The 14,737-nt window shown below is 39.1% G+C and overlaps 1 protein-coding gene across 1 annotated transcript in view; it reads right to left on the bottom strand.

Annotated features, from left to right (window-relative positions):
• The window catches only part of LOC139977712 (uncharacterized), a 48,092-nt gene that overhangs the window by 12,287 nt on the left and 21,068 nt on the right, over positions 1-14,737 (bottom strand). The window lies entirely within an intron of this gene.

A 14,737-nucleotide genomic window follows, 5' to 3' on the forward strand; every position in this document is an offset into this window, starting at 1 on the left:
CCCCCCAATAATTTTCCTTTCCGCCGCGCCTGACTGTTGTATGATTGGCTGAAAGTCAATCTTTTTGAGGATGTCACTTTCTATGCACATGAGAGAGAGAGCCTATTAAGTCGCCGTTGCCCCATTCTGTTCCGGAGATTATTCTTGATTAGTTTTAACCTTGAAAATGAACGTTCCCCATTACAATTTGTAACCATCATGCATAGGACAATTCGGAGGGCAATTTACCAGATATATTCTAGGGTTAGGGTTAGGGTTAGGGTTAGGGTTAGGGTTGGGTTAGGGTTAGGGTTAGGGTTAGGGTTAGGGTTAGGGTTAGGGTTAGGGGTTAGGGTTAGGGTTAGGGTTAGGGTTAGGGTTAGGGTTAGAGGGGTGAGAATTGCATTGAAAAAATGACTGGTGCTCGGACCACGGACCCGAGTTGTCTGGTGTTGTAAGCCTTCGGGGCATTGTATATTCCAGGGTTGCCAACTCAGATTCAAATATTTAATGTCAAACTCTCAAATGTTTCACCAACTCTTGTCACAAGATGTCAAGTATCGAATTCAATCAGGCATAATGGCCTATTCAATAAGTTTTCCTCTGAGATTAAGACATGGGGTTACTACTATTGCGGGGCCCCTGACATCACAGGGCCCTGGGCCAGGGCTCAGTGGGCCCATGCGTTAAGACGGCCCTGATCTGACATGCTCAGTTTCAACCAATGAACAACGAGCATTGTCAATCAATCAATCCACAAACTACACTGTGGGCTGACTATAGATATTACCCTGAAATACTTCCATAGGCTGACAGACACAGGCTACTGCAATTGCTTTAATGCTTAAAGTTGGGTCCAGCACATCTTCAATTAAGCTCTTTGTTGGTCAAGGGGGACAAACAGGAAATGGTTACAGCTTGTTAAATGGCCTGAACAATTTTAGGGTTGGGGGATTAAGAACCAGAATATAGGAAAAAAGGGAATCGCTTTTGAATTAAACTGTGTTGAAGTTAACAGAACCCCTGTTAATATAGTGTAACAGCCCAAACTACCAGAGAATTCCTATTCAAAAATTCAATGTCACGAGTTGGCAAAGTCAAGTCTTATAATTTTCAAAAGACACATTATTATCTTTACTTTGATCATAAACTTTACTTTGTAATGCAAGGGTCCTCTTTCAGCACATGGCCGTTCTTAAAGGACCATATTGTGCTTGTGACATAGAAACCTTTGCCTTTAAATATAAAATTCTATCTAAAGAAATGACACCATTCAAAATAATGTTACTGGGCATCTGTACTTCTATAAAATGAAGTCCATACTAATAAAAAATGAAAATTGTTCTCGCTCATAAATAATTTGTTTTCCTAAATGTTTCAGTAATGAAACAATTCAACTGTCATAACATAAGTATCCCCCCTTCTCCCCTTTCCTCCCCCCCCCCATTCACTCCTCTTCTCATAGCTCTCTTCCACCCTTTTTTCTCCACACCTTTCTGTCTTTGACCTTCTCCGGTTTATTCCCTACTCCCTTCCCTTAATCCTCTCTTTGTCCCTCCACTGTTTATCTCCTACCTCTCCTCTTCCCCTGCTGGTTTCTTTCTTTCTTCTCTCCATCCCTTGTCTACTAATCCCCTTACATCTATCTCTTTGTGTTCACCATGCTCATTAACCTGTCTGTATTCTGTGCGTGTTTTAGTCCCTTCTGTTACTGTTATCATGGAGGTCTGTTTTTACCTTCATGCTGTTTCTTGTCATTTAGCCTTTGAAGAAGATCATGCTAGGATCGAAACCTCAGGCCAACTTACTTTTACACAATTTTTTTTTGGTGACATTTTAGTGAAACACTACTATTTTTGCTCTTAAGATGTAATGGCTGAATTTATGCATTTAGTATGATAGTAAGAATTTTTTTACTCTAGCATGTGGTTAAATTAAGACACACTCAGTTGAGCAGGAGCCAGTAGGAGTCAGCCTAGCTAGAAAGTTAACCTTAGACAATTACAAAATCATAACATGCTTATAGAGTAGGAAAAATTGGGTTTTCAGTCAATTTAGTTACTAATGGAAGATATGCATTCGTAATGTCTAACAAATGTGTCATTTTTAGATTCAAGTTTTAAGAATTAAGATTTTTTTACCATCATTTTTAATTCGTCAATCTTATTCTTCAATGGCATCACAACAGGAAAATGAAGCATTTTATTCACTAGTGAAATGTTTGCATGGGCACTTGCCTCATGGGCCCCTGGGCATGATGGGTGAGACCTGCCCCAGCTGGCCTACTAAATGGGGAGGGTCATAAGGAGAGGAGAATTGTTTTCAACAAGCCTGAGGAAAACTAGCTATAGACTCAAAATGTCAATAAGGTACTATCAATGATTAGATTCATGCTGGTAATTGTTAAGGAATAATTCATATTGATAGATTTTGTGTAGATTCGTGAATTATTTGGATCACTTGATGACATTCAGCGGTGGGTTCAGAAAGTGGAGAGGCCGAATTTGAATCTTCTCACTTAACAAGTACCTACAAGTACCTAAGTGTAGCACAATGCATGCTGTTTTCTATGGATCACACATAAAGCTGCACAGAGCATCAGGGGATTAATGTCTGAAAGAGGGGAGGGTTCTGGGGAGAGGGGTGCCCATAGCTTATTTTCCAGATTTAACCATGTGTTTGAAACTGAAATTATGCTGTCTGCATAAAATGAATCGGAAAAACAAAACTCTAGTTTTGTGAAAATGCAATTGCCCACCCCTTCTTCCCTTCCCCTGCTCCCTCCCCTGTTATCCAATTCCCCCCCCCCCCTCCACCATCACACCTTCCCATATTATAGATGTTTAGTTGGCAAACAAGATAAATGATTAAATGTAAACGTACAGGGTAACAATATAATATAGTAACTTTTGTATGGCCAAATGGTTATCAATTGTTATCAATTGTTTTCAGAAAAACGCTGCAACAGACAGAACCAGATTCGTATTATATTTGCTCCTGTGGTGTGGCTAGTTGAAGGCAATAGACTTGATTTACCCCAACTGAAGTTTTCCCTATACTGACCGTGGAGGTAGGGGCCAAGGCCCCACAGCTCCTCTCCCCCACACAACTTTGCACACACCACTGGGCTAGTGTGACCACTGTAAATGACTAAAGGAGAACTGAATTCAGTACAATTCAAAAATGGTCATGTGCATATGGTCAGTGGCAATGAGGGGTGGGGGAGAGAGGGGGGAGGCACATGGAGGCACTTTTCCCCCTTAAATCTGGCCATCCTCATACCGCTGGTGACCCAAATACAACTTGAGCTAAAAAAAGCCTTGATGGCTTTCTTTAATTAGATTACTTATGAGATATAAGAAGTGGGACATCAGAAAATGCAACGTTTAATTGGCAATATATATCGAGGCACTTTCTTTGGCATTTAATCAATTACATGCTCCCCTCCCTTGCACCCCACCTTGCACACAGTTTGCAATGTCTAACCAGGGAGTTGTTATGGAACTCTCTGGTCTAACCAGGGAGTTGTCCATAACAACTCCCTGGACAGAGCATGAATTTTCTCTATGCAGACTCTTTCCAAATGCATAAGCTTTATCACTGTGCAAATGGGCTACAGTACATGCTTGTAGTGATACCATATGCATTCCTCTTCTCTAGTGACTGTTCCCAGTAGCAAGACATATGATCCCATCCAGCTCTCACATAGGCCTATGGTCTTCTTGTAATGACTATACACAGTGAATTCATGAGAGTTCAATCTGGCTGTAAGGCATGTTTGTAAATGAAATCTGATACATTCCTTTCGAAGTTGCAAAGAAAACAAGTGCACTATTTCCATGGTTTCTTCCTTATAAGATGGGAGTATACTGTTGTCTACATAATAACTACCAAATGGGAAAATTTCCTGTTCATCCTAGAATTGCCTTTCCCATGGATAGTTTGAATGCACCAAGTAACTTCACTGACACAAACTACTTGTAAGGCCTGTAATGATAAATATTTTCTGTAAGTTAAGTCCAATTATGCATTTTATTGTAAAATAACCTCACAAGGAAACCAAATTGTCTTTTATTTCTTTGCAATGTCACACCTTCACATTGATGAAATTTTGAAATAACAATTAAACCCAAATAGGCCAAGAGCCTGTCCCATATGATTTCACCCCATTTAGCCCAGAAGGTTTGACCCCTTAAAGTTACTTAGACCATCTAGGTCATTCACAAAAAAATTGTCAGCTCAACCCCAGTGGTCGGGTTCGGACCCCAGACCCCCTGAAAAAGACCCCCGGGCGGGTTAATTTCATCCCATCTAGCCCATGGACCAAACTTTGTCAGAAGGAAGTAGTATGGTTGTACATTACAAAAAAGGCAAAACTGACAAAATTCCTGGTCAGGAAGGGGTTGTCAGACCCCCCACTAAGTCACCCCCAGTCGGGTTGATTTCACCCCATCTAGCCTATGGACCAAACTTTGTCAAAAGGAAGTAGCATGGTAGTATGTTACAAAAATGGAAAAACTGACAAACTTGTTGGTCGGGAAGGTGATGTCAGACCCCCACAAAGTTTACCCTGACCCACCCCCCAAAAGGCGGGTTGATTTCACCCCATCTAGCCCATGGACCAAACTTTGTCAGAAGGAAGTAGTATGGCTGTACATTACAAAAAAGGCAAAACTGACAAAATTCCTGGTCGGGAAGGGGTTGTCAGACCCCCCACTAAGTCACCCCAGTCGGGTTGATTTCACCCCATCTAGCCCATGGACCAAACTTTGTCAGAAGGAAGTAGTATGGCTGTACATTACAAAAAAGGCAAAACTGACAAAATTCCTGGTCGGGAAGGGGTTGTCAGACCCCCTACTAGGTCACCCCCAGTCGGGTTGATTTCACCCCATCTAGCCCATGGACCAAACTTTTGCAATACCAAACTTTGTCAAAAGGTAGTTGTGGGACCTTCGTCAGCAATACTTGGCAGTCGAATGAGAAGTACAAAATGTGACACAATGAAAGTATGACGCTAGATAAGTGTAAGTTGCAATGATGGAATTAAAACCAAATAAACCATGACTATACAGGAAGCGGAGAAGTTTTGTTAGATGCAAAGAGAATTTTTTTTAGATTCTCTTTAAGAGAATCCTACTCCACACACTTGAACATTGGAACCGAAACAGTACCTCTTACTCATCAATTTTTAGAGCAAACTTTAGGTAAATTGTTTTTTTTACCCCGCTTGACTATATATGAAAAATGCATCAGTAGGGTCCACGGCCCGCTGAGCCCCTAGCATCATCTATATAGACTTAACCTTTTATGAGAGCTTCTGCCGGGTTTCTTGACCCTTATTTGTATACATGCCTTTTCATTTATTTGAAAAGATATAATTAAAATTAGGCTTAATTGGTATTCCGCCTGGAACAAGGCAGACATTTTTGGGTTATGACAATTACACATGTTATGCTCACCTAGTTCTAACAATATAGGTTGTAGAAGACACTTTCAAGGTCTGTATTCCTTTAGAATAATCTCTTTCATGTTTAAGAAGCATAGATGCAACATGGTGCTATTTTTGGCATCAAGGGCTGATTTTTCCCACTTATTGCTAATCATTTGAATATTGGTAAATGCATTTTGGGAAATGCATCTTGGGAATTCCCCTTCCCCTCCCCCTTCCCCCACAAAATCAAACAAAAGGTACCACAAATGTTGTGATCTGATATTTAACTTTAATCAAAGGCATATTGTTTACTTAAAAATATCCTGGAACACAAAGATTTTGGCATTGGAAATTGCTACAGAAGCAATCTAATTAAAAAAAAATTCTCAGGGAGGACCCCCAGTCCCCACGCAAGGGCTTTGCACCTTCGACACTCAATGTGATAATGACATTATGTCGCTAGCATAAGTCAAAACATTTTTTATTTAACCTTGGAAATGTGTTTGCCCCTGCCATGCAAGCTTTCTGCGGATGCCCATGGATATACCACCCTTTTAGTGAAAGGTTTTGCCTTGTTAAAATCAAACATTCTGTTTCCCCCTCCCTTCCCCCTCCCCCCTTCACAGCACAGAGAAGCACAGTACAGTACATGCCCACATAGCTGGAATCCATCTTTCAATGAGGTAGACACCCAGCTTGTATACACAGAGAAACATGCTTGGATTGTTTTAGTCTGGGAGCCTGTCCCATCTGATTTCACCCCATTTAGCCCAGAAGGTTTGACCCCTTAAAGTTACTTAGACCATCTAGGTCATTCACAAAAAAATTGTCAGCTCAACCCCAGTGGTCGGGTTCAGACCCCAGACCCCCTGAAAAAAAAACCCCGGGCGGGTAAATTTCACCCCATCTAGCCCATGGACCAAACTTTGTCAGAAGGAAGTAGTTTGGTTTTACATTACAAAAAAGGCAAAACTGACAAAATTCCTGGTCGGGAAGGGGTTGTCAGACCCCCCACTAAGTCACCCCCAGTCGGGTTGATTTCACCCCATCTAGCCCATGGACCAAACTTTGTCAGAAGGAAGTAGTATGGCTGTACATTACAAAAAAGGCAAAACTGACAAAATTCCTGGTCGGGAAGGGGTTGTCAGACCCCCAACTAGGTCACTCCCAGTCGGGTTGATTTCACCCCATCTAGCCCATGGACCAAACTTTTGCAATACCAAACTTTGTCAAAAGGTAGTTGTATGGATGTACATTACAAAAAGTGCAAAACTGACAAAATTCCTGGTCGGGAAGGGGTTGTCAGACCCCCCACTAAGTCACCCCCAGTAGGGTTGATTTCATCCCATCTAGCCCATGGACCAAACTTTGTCAAATGGAAGTAGTGTGGATGTACATTACAAAAAGTGTAAAACTGGCAAAATTCCTGGTCGGGAAGGGGTTGTCAGACCCCCACAAAGGTCACCCTCACCCAACCCCAAAAGGCGGGTTGATTTCACCCCTTCTAGCCCATAGACCAAATTTTGTCAAAAGAAGGTAGTATGTCTGTACGTTAAAAAAAATGGATATCTGACAAAATTGCTGGTCGGGAAGGGGTTGTCAGACCCCTACAAAGAGCCCCTACCCAGTGTCTTTTACCCATGAACTGAGATGATAAACATATAAACATAATTATTACAAAAATAAATATTTAATGATTATATTTATGAGAGGAGATATTCTATGTAATTCAAAAGAGCCTTCAATGTCCATTATGGCTTGCCTTTCTTAATTGCTTCATCTTTTTTGGTGACAAGCGGTCCAAAGTTGCTAGGCAAGGAAGTGACTGAAACACAATGATGCTCTTGTTTTTGTTAAGTTTAAAACATTTTGATTATTTTTTTTACTAGAGCACAGGTCTAAGTAAAAATTATGGGTAGGCATCCCTGGCCTAATAAACATACTGATATAGATGAGAATCTTGTGGGAGGAGTTTCTCCTGCCTTTTGCTGGAAATGTTTTAATTCATAAGACAATACATTGACCCTCTTTGTCTTATGTCTGTATTACTGTACAACCTTGCCCACATCCTGTTATGTGACCATAGTTGGTCCTCCACTTTCACCAAATTGCTCTATTCCCATGTTTTATTCATGTAAAAAAATAAGACCTGCTATAGTTAATGGCCTGCAACCCAGTTATCTGCTTGGTCCCATAATATATGGTGTTACAGCAGAGGTGGAACAAAAAAATATTGGGGACCCTTTGGCATATTAGATATCGTTAATAGGAACATTCTTCTAATTTCTGAAGCCTTTTCAAATAGTTATAGATATGCCAGGTATATAATTGGTTAATCAAAGAAGTTTATTGGGGGGGGGGAGGCTTGACCACTCAATTATATTATTGAAGCTGCCCCCCTCCCCTGCTTCAGCTGTTTTTGTGTTACGAATGCATACTTCCCTTGTGCAATTGTTTTCATTTCATTTTTGGCATTTCCTTAAATATGTATCCTATGGGTTAGATTACTATAGTAGCTCACATTGTACTATTGCAACCAATAATTAAGTACTCATATTGTTTCTTTTTAAACCTACAATTGGTAACATATGCCAGTATAAAGATTATTTGGTTGAAATCAAGGAATATTTACAAAATCTGGAAGTTTAATTTGATTTACATCATAGGTGAAAAGGCAGTATTCCCCCCCCCCCAAAAAAAAAAAAAACCAAGAGCATATTTCAACTATTTGATCTGTATTTAGTGTCTGATTTATGGGGTGTTGTGGCGGGTGTACCCTTCCCCTTTCAGACCACCCCAAAAAAGTTGTGTTCCAGACAAGAATGCTGGAAAATAAGTGCATTATTCAAATCGTGCAGACACTACTACAACAAATGTCACCCTCACCCACTCCAAAAGGCGGGTTGATTTCACCCCATCTTAGCCCACAGACTTAACTTTGTCGAAAGGAATTAGTATGTCTGTACATTAAAATAAAGGAAAATCTGACAAAATTGCTGTAAATTGCTATATATATATATATATATATTTATATATATATAAATAAATATATATATATATATATATATATATATATATAAATATGCAGTAGCTTGCCCGAATCTTTTTCAAATTTTTGCCCAACATTTCCATGATTTTTTTTATTTAGCATCATGATGCCCGAATATTTCCGTGTAACACCACCGTAAGCGCAGCTGATCTGGGCTACCACGCTTTTTGCACGATCAAATTTTTTTCTAACTAGCCAACTGTATACCCACCAGGACATCCCCGACATGAGTGTATGTAAGAAACATTTTCTTTTTCATGGATGGTGGGGGGGGTGCCTACAAGCCTAGAAGTACAGGATTATCATATTCTTTGTTATATTTTATACTTTTTTTGTTAGACAAATTTCAGTCTCACCCGACACAGCGACATTATCCTGCCTACGTGTTGTTGAGCAATGAATGTTTTTCTGGAGGTAGCTGAGTACTGTGTTAAAATAATAAATATGGTAACTAAGTAGGAGCTTAAAAAATATACTGTCCTATTTTTCCCCTACAAAGTGATGTTACAATTTTTTATTCTTCTAATTTACCAAATTTTTGGGGAAGTGTAAATTTCTAAAACGTGAGATAAAATATAAAATGAAGAATGTTTAGATGTAACTTGCAAGGCCTCAGAAGTGCCGTTTCCGGCAATCTGAGAGGCATTTTTTGCCAAAAATTTTCTTGTGTGCTACTTGCCAACCGATGGTGGCGCTCCGCTGAGATAGTGTCACAGGAACTTTCGGGCACAAAAAGTTTTGCCCCCTCCAAACTGAAATGGTCCTGTACGCCTATGCAATAAAGGCAACATTTAAAGCAACATTACTACTACATTGATCATCCTACAGTAAGTAGAGTGCTATAATTTGGGGACTATACAGACTACCTTTAAGTAGCCTGGTAAATCACAACCATTTACTAGTTCAATTTCCATTGTTACAGGTTCATCTGGCTCCTATGGATAGGTACATTGATTGCCTGTCCTAAACTATTCAGGCATAACAAAGAACCCACTGTTAGCCCTACTGAATTTAGTGTGGCTCACAGACAACTAATCTGCTAAGCTTCTTAAGTTCTGGCTAACTTTCTGTCAACAATAAAACTAAAGTGAGAGCCTATATTTAAAGAGATAAACTAACTAGTACTGCATGTTAGCAAGTGTTTAGTGTATAATTTGTTAAATAGTGTACAGTGCTAGATTTTACTGTAGATAAATTCAAAGCAAACAATTGTGTATTATGGTGCCTAAAATATTTGAAAGAATTAAGACGTGTAATAATTTGAAAATATTTGTTGAAATGTTTTACTTTTCCCAACTTATATCACTGAAAACAGATCCATATACCTATGACAAAGAAATGATAGGCTTACTATAGTGTTCATTTGGGATGCACAGAATCTTCTCAGAACCCAATCTTCTAAATTCTTAATGTTATGCTGTATTGGCCCCAAATATGCCAGATATTCAAATATGGTCACATTTGATCAAAATTCTTAAACTGTTTTATTACCACCTTGGAGGAAATGTACCTCACTGGGACATTCAGTCTTCTTATGTGTTCATTTCAAATATCTGAGAACAATTTGGCAAGTAAAGACCTCCAGGAATGTACTCTTTGGAAACTTCTAGCAATTATAGAGTGCTTTACTTTGGGGCCTATACAGACTTTTCAGTTCCTTGCTATTACTTTCTGTTAACTACAGTACATATATGACTAAAGTGGAATCAGAGGCCTATTTTTAAAGAGATTAACTGGTACTGCATGGTAGCAATTGTATATAGTGATTACTTTGTAAAAGAGTGTAGTGAACTTGTGCAGAGCTAGAAAAACATAGATAAATTCATACCATGTTCATTTTATCCTCATTAACGGTGACATCCCTATGTTCCGAAGTCTCTATGTTCCGACGTCTCTATGTTCCGACAATTTGTTTGGACTCTTTAATTTTTTTTGACCAAAATTTTTTCTGACCCAATTTTTTTTGGGAGACTCAATCTTTTTGGTCCCCCATTTTTAGGACCAAATTTTTGGGGGGACTTAATTTTTTGGGCCCCAAATATTTGGGGACCCAATTTTTTTGGGGGGACTCAATTTTTTTGGACCAACATTTTTTCTGACCTACCTTTTTTTGGGGGACACAATTTTTTGGACGCACCACAATTTTTTTCACGAAAAAGAAGGGCCCAAAGTTTGTTATAAGTTTGTTTTGGTCCGAAAAAAGTTGGTCCGAAAACATGTTGGTCAAAAATTTGGGTCCAAAAAAAGGTAAGTCCGAAAAAATTTGGGTAAAAAAAATTAGAGTCCAAAAAAATTGTCGGAACATAGAGACGTCGGAACATAGAGATGTCAGAACATAGAGATGTAACCTCATTAACAGTACTAATATAAATGGATGCAGATCCTTATATATACCTTTGGTGAAGAACTGATAGGCTTACTATAGTGCTGATGTGGGATGTGCAGATATAACATTATTGTTACAATTAATTAATTATAACTGAGTACTTGCATTTCATTTAGTGGACTGCTGAGTCCAAGGCCCCCCGAGTCCCAGTCCAGCAAAAGTGGACCCGAGTCGGGACTAAGGTCCAGACTACAGCGTTGATATTTAGAGCATGGAGAATGGGGGTACCAGGGAATAATTTAGTGCTCAAATTTTGCGTAGCAGTTCTGAGGTTTTTCATTTCTTTAGCTTAAAATCGTTGAAAACACTAGGGTTATGCATGCAAAAAAACTGCTACACAATTTTTCCATTGGTGTAGGAATTTGACCAGATTGTGTAGCAAAATGAGAAGGGATACTGGATAAATTATTTGCTGGGTATAGTGCAGACAAAGAAAATACTAAAGTTGGGCTTTCCTGCAAGAGGTCCTGTGCCAATGACAGCTGGTGGGGTTTGGAAACAACCAGTTACCATGCACCACAAACTCAGATATTAACAAAAGGGACCATCATCAGGGCCCCCCAGTCCCCTACATGGCCCCCAGTCAGCTCATTTGGCCCCACCCCCAATAAAGGTCCCTATTTCGGCATTTAAAAGTAAATTTAGAAGATAACACAAACCTAAGAATTAATTTACACATGACATCTTATGGCATTTATAAGCTATGTCTACCATCAGAATGCCATAGCAAACTTTAATATTTCGTTGTTGCCATAACAATGACTAAACCTCATCGACCTCCAGATCGGTATGATACTATGACACTCCAGTGCCACCTTCAGTTTCGCAACAAAAAAATTACTAGGCCGCCTAGCATGCTTTTACTACTACTATAAAAATGCGAGTATTGTAAGTTGATGTTTTTTTTAACAATTGAGTCGGCATTTTCAAATAAACAAGTACTACTGGCCTGGGAAATAACATATACATATTGCACCAAAATACAAGGAGGTTTCTAAAATCCAAAAATTTCTCAATAGACACCCCTCTCCACACACAACCATAGTGTACTAGTAAATAACATTTTTAAAATGGGGTGCTAAAGGGGAATCCCTCCCCTTATACTCCTCCCCACGTTTCCTACACCTAACCAGTACTGTCTAATAACCTATTTTATTGCACCATATCTCATCTAGGAGCTTTCTAAAATCCAAAAATTCTCAAAGAGGGAGGGGGACACCCCTTAATCCCCTTGCACCCCTCCCCCAACTTTTCTCCACACAACAAATACTGGGAAATTACCTATAAATATTGCACCATAGTTCATCTAGGTTTCTAAAATCCAAAAATTTCTCAAAGGACATCAATCTCCACACACAACCATAGTACTAGGGAATATCCTATAAATATTGCACCATATTTCATCTAGGTTTCTAAAATCCAAAAATTTCTCAGAGGACACCCCTCCCCACACACAACCATAGTACTAAGGAATATCCTATGAATATTGCACCACATTTCATCTAGGAGCTTTCTAAGATCCCAAAAATTCTCATAAAACATGTCATCTCAAAAAAAGTTTTGATGCAATTTGCAATGCCTGGGAAGTACCATGTAACACCATTACAGGCAACCTGGGGGGGGGGGAGGGGGTCTGCCCTATATCCATAAGGTCCGCTATTCATAAGGTTCATTGTTCATAAGGTTCGTTATTCATAACAAGCATTATTTTTACAAAAAGGTTCGCTATTCATGATGGAAATAAAGTTCGTTATTCAAAATAAAAAGGGATCATAATTCATAAGGTCCAGTATTCATAATGGAAACAAAGGTTCGATATTCATAATGGGCAAAAAGGTTCGTTATTCATAATGGGACAAAGGGTTCGTAATCCATAATAGACAAAAGGTTTCGTTATTCATAATGGAAAGAAAGGTCTGATATTCATAATGGAGCGAAGGGTCCGTTATTCAAAATGGGAAAAAAGGTTCGTTATTCATAAAAGGAGAAAGGGTCCGATATTCATAATTGAACAAAGGGTTCGAAATCCGTGATGTGAAAAAAGATTCGTTATTCATAATAGGAGAGAAGTGCGTCATACAATTGCAAAAGACGTCCTCTATTTTCGCAGACGCCTATAGTGTTCAACCACTGGCCTCAACATACTTTTTATTCATAGAGGGGGGACACAGGGGGCACAACTGTCCTATGGGGGGCACCACCAGATGGTGGGCGGATGCATAATTTTGCAGAGAATATGAGCCACACACTATCAACACCATGCTTCACCCTATACCCCCTGCAGCAAAACCTACATTTTCGACATATTAACGGCATAAACTTGTACGTTTCCTAAAGGGGGTCCTTCTCCTCATTGTGAATGATACTGAACCTTTTCGGCTATGCCTATTATGAATATCGAACCCTTCGTCCTATTATGAATAACGAGCCTTTTTTAATCATTATGTATATCAAACCCTTTTACCAATTGTGAACAACGAACCTTTTTTTTTCATTATGAATAACAAACCTTATGAACAATGAACCTTTTGGCTCATTATGAATAGCGAACCTTATGAACAATGAACCTCATGGATATAGAACCTAATGAATATCGGGCTGTCACCACCTGGGGGGCATTTTGGCATAGATTTTCTTGGTACACTATATTCGCCAACTGATTGTGGCCCTTCGCTTAGATGGTCCCTTTTGTGAAATGGCCACCCCCCCCCCCACTTAGAATTTCTCAAAAAAGGCCCTGACCATCATTGTGGTACTAACTAAGTGGAACACCTTCATCGGTTGGCCTTTAGCATATAACAAAGAAATATTTTGCCAAAAATGCCTTCCAGACTGCCAGAAACAGCACTTCCCATGCATTGTCAGTTGCAGCTAAACCCTCTGTATTTTGACATCATCTCATGTTTTAAATATTTTGACATCCATAAAATAAAAGTTTAATAAGCTTTTATATTTACTTTTGGTTACAATTGTTACATCAATAACCAGACATATAAGGCACACTAGGGCAGGATGGGGGTACATAGCATACTGCCTAGGGAAAAACCCATATGGGAAGTTAAGGTATAAATCATTTGTACAGAGTATTATTATTATTTACACTAGTGAGTATGTTTAAAAGCCCTAAGGTTTTTATTACTTTCTCTTTGAACACTTTATGGGATCCAGAGACCCCCTGCAGGCTCTGGAAGCTATATGGATTAGCTGTCCCTTAAGGCTTAAAATGGTCTAATTTCATCCAATCAGCTGAAATTTCATTGATGGACCATGTTAATTACATGGTCATTAATGGTCTTTCAATACAACACATTTGTTTCAAGTTTACCCTTCTTACCATGCTCACAGACACATTATTTGCAAAGGTTACATCAGTTACACTTTTCTGAAGAATTAAACTGGCCAAATTGACCAAAACAATCCAAATACACTTTATTTAACCTTAATAAAGCTTCCTGTTAGAAAAACCTAGTTGTTACAAGATTTGACCATGGGTGGAAATGTTGGGGCTCCAAGGAAGAATGAATAAAATAATAAATAAATTAAAAACATAGAGGGGCGTGTGAGGGTTCTCACCCCCACACCTAGATTCAGCAATGGTACACGGGTAAATATCATCACTTTTATAGGTACTGGGTGTGTACTGAATAATTAAAGGCATATTTTGCATTTAGTTTGTTTTATTTTTTATTTCTACTGGCTTTCACTGTTATACACTACCCTACAGGCAGTGATCGAAATAACAAAATAAATAAATTTAGGAGGTCCCATGAGCCTGATGCCCCTAAAACATACAAGGGGCCCTAGAGATGAACAGTGACTAGCCCAATCCAAAAGGTGACAATAATAAACTTAAACCCTTTTAAATCATGCCCAATCCGTAAAATGTTATCCC

Source organism: Apostichopus japonicus, chromosome 12 (assembly GCF_037975245.1).
Source record: "Apostichopus japonicus isolate 1M-3 chromosome 12, ASM3797524v1, whole genome shotgun sequence".
Lineage (NCBI taxonomy): Eukaryota > Metazoa > Echinodermata > Holothuroidea > Aspidochirotida > Stichopodidae > Apostichopus > Apostichopus japonicus.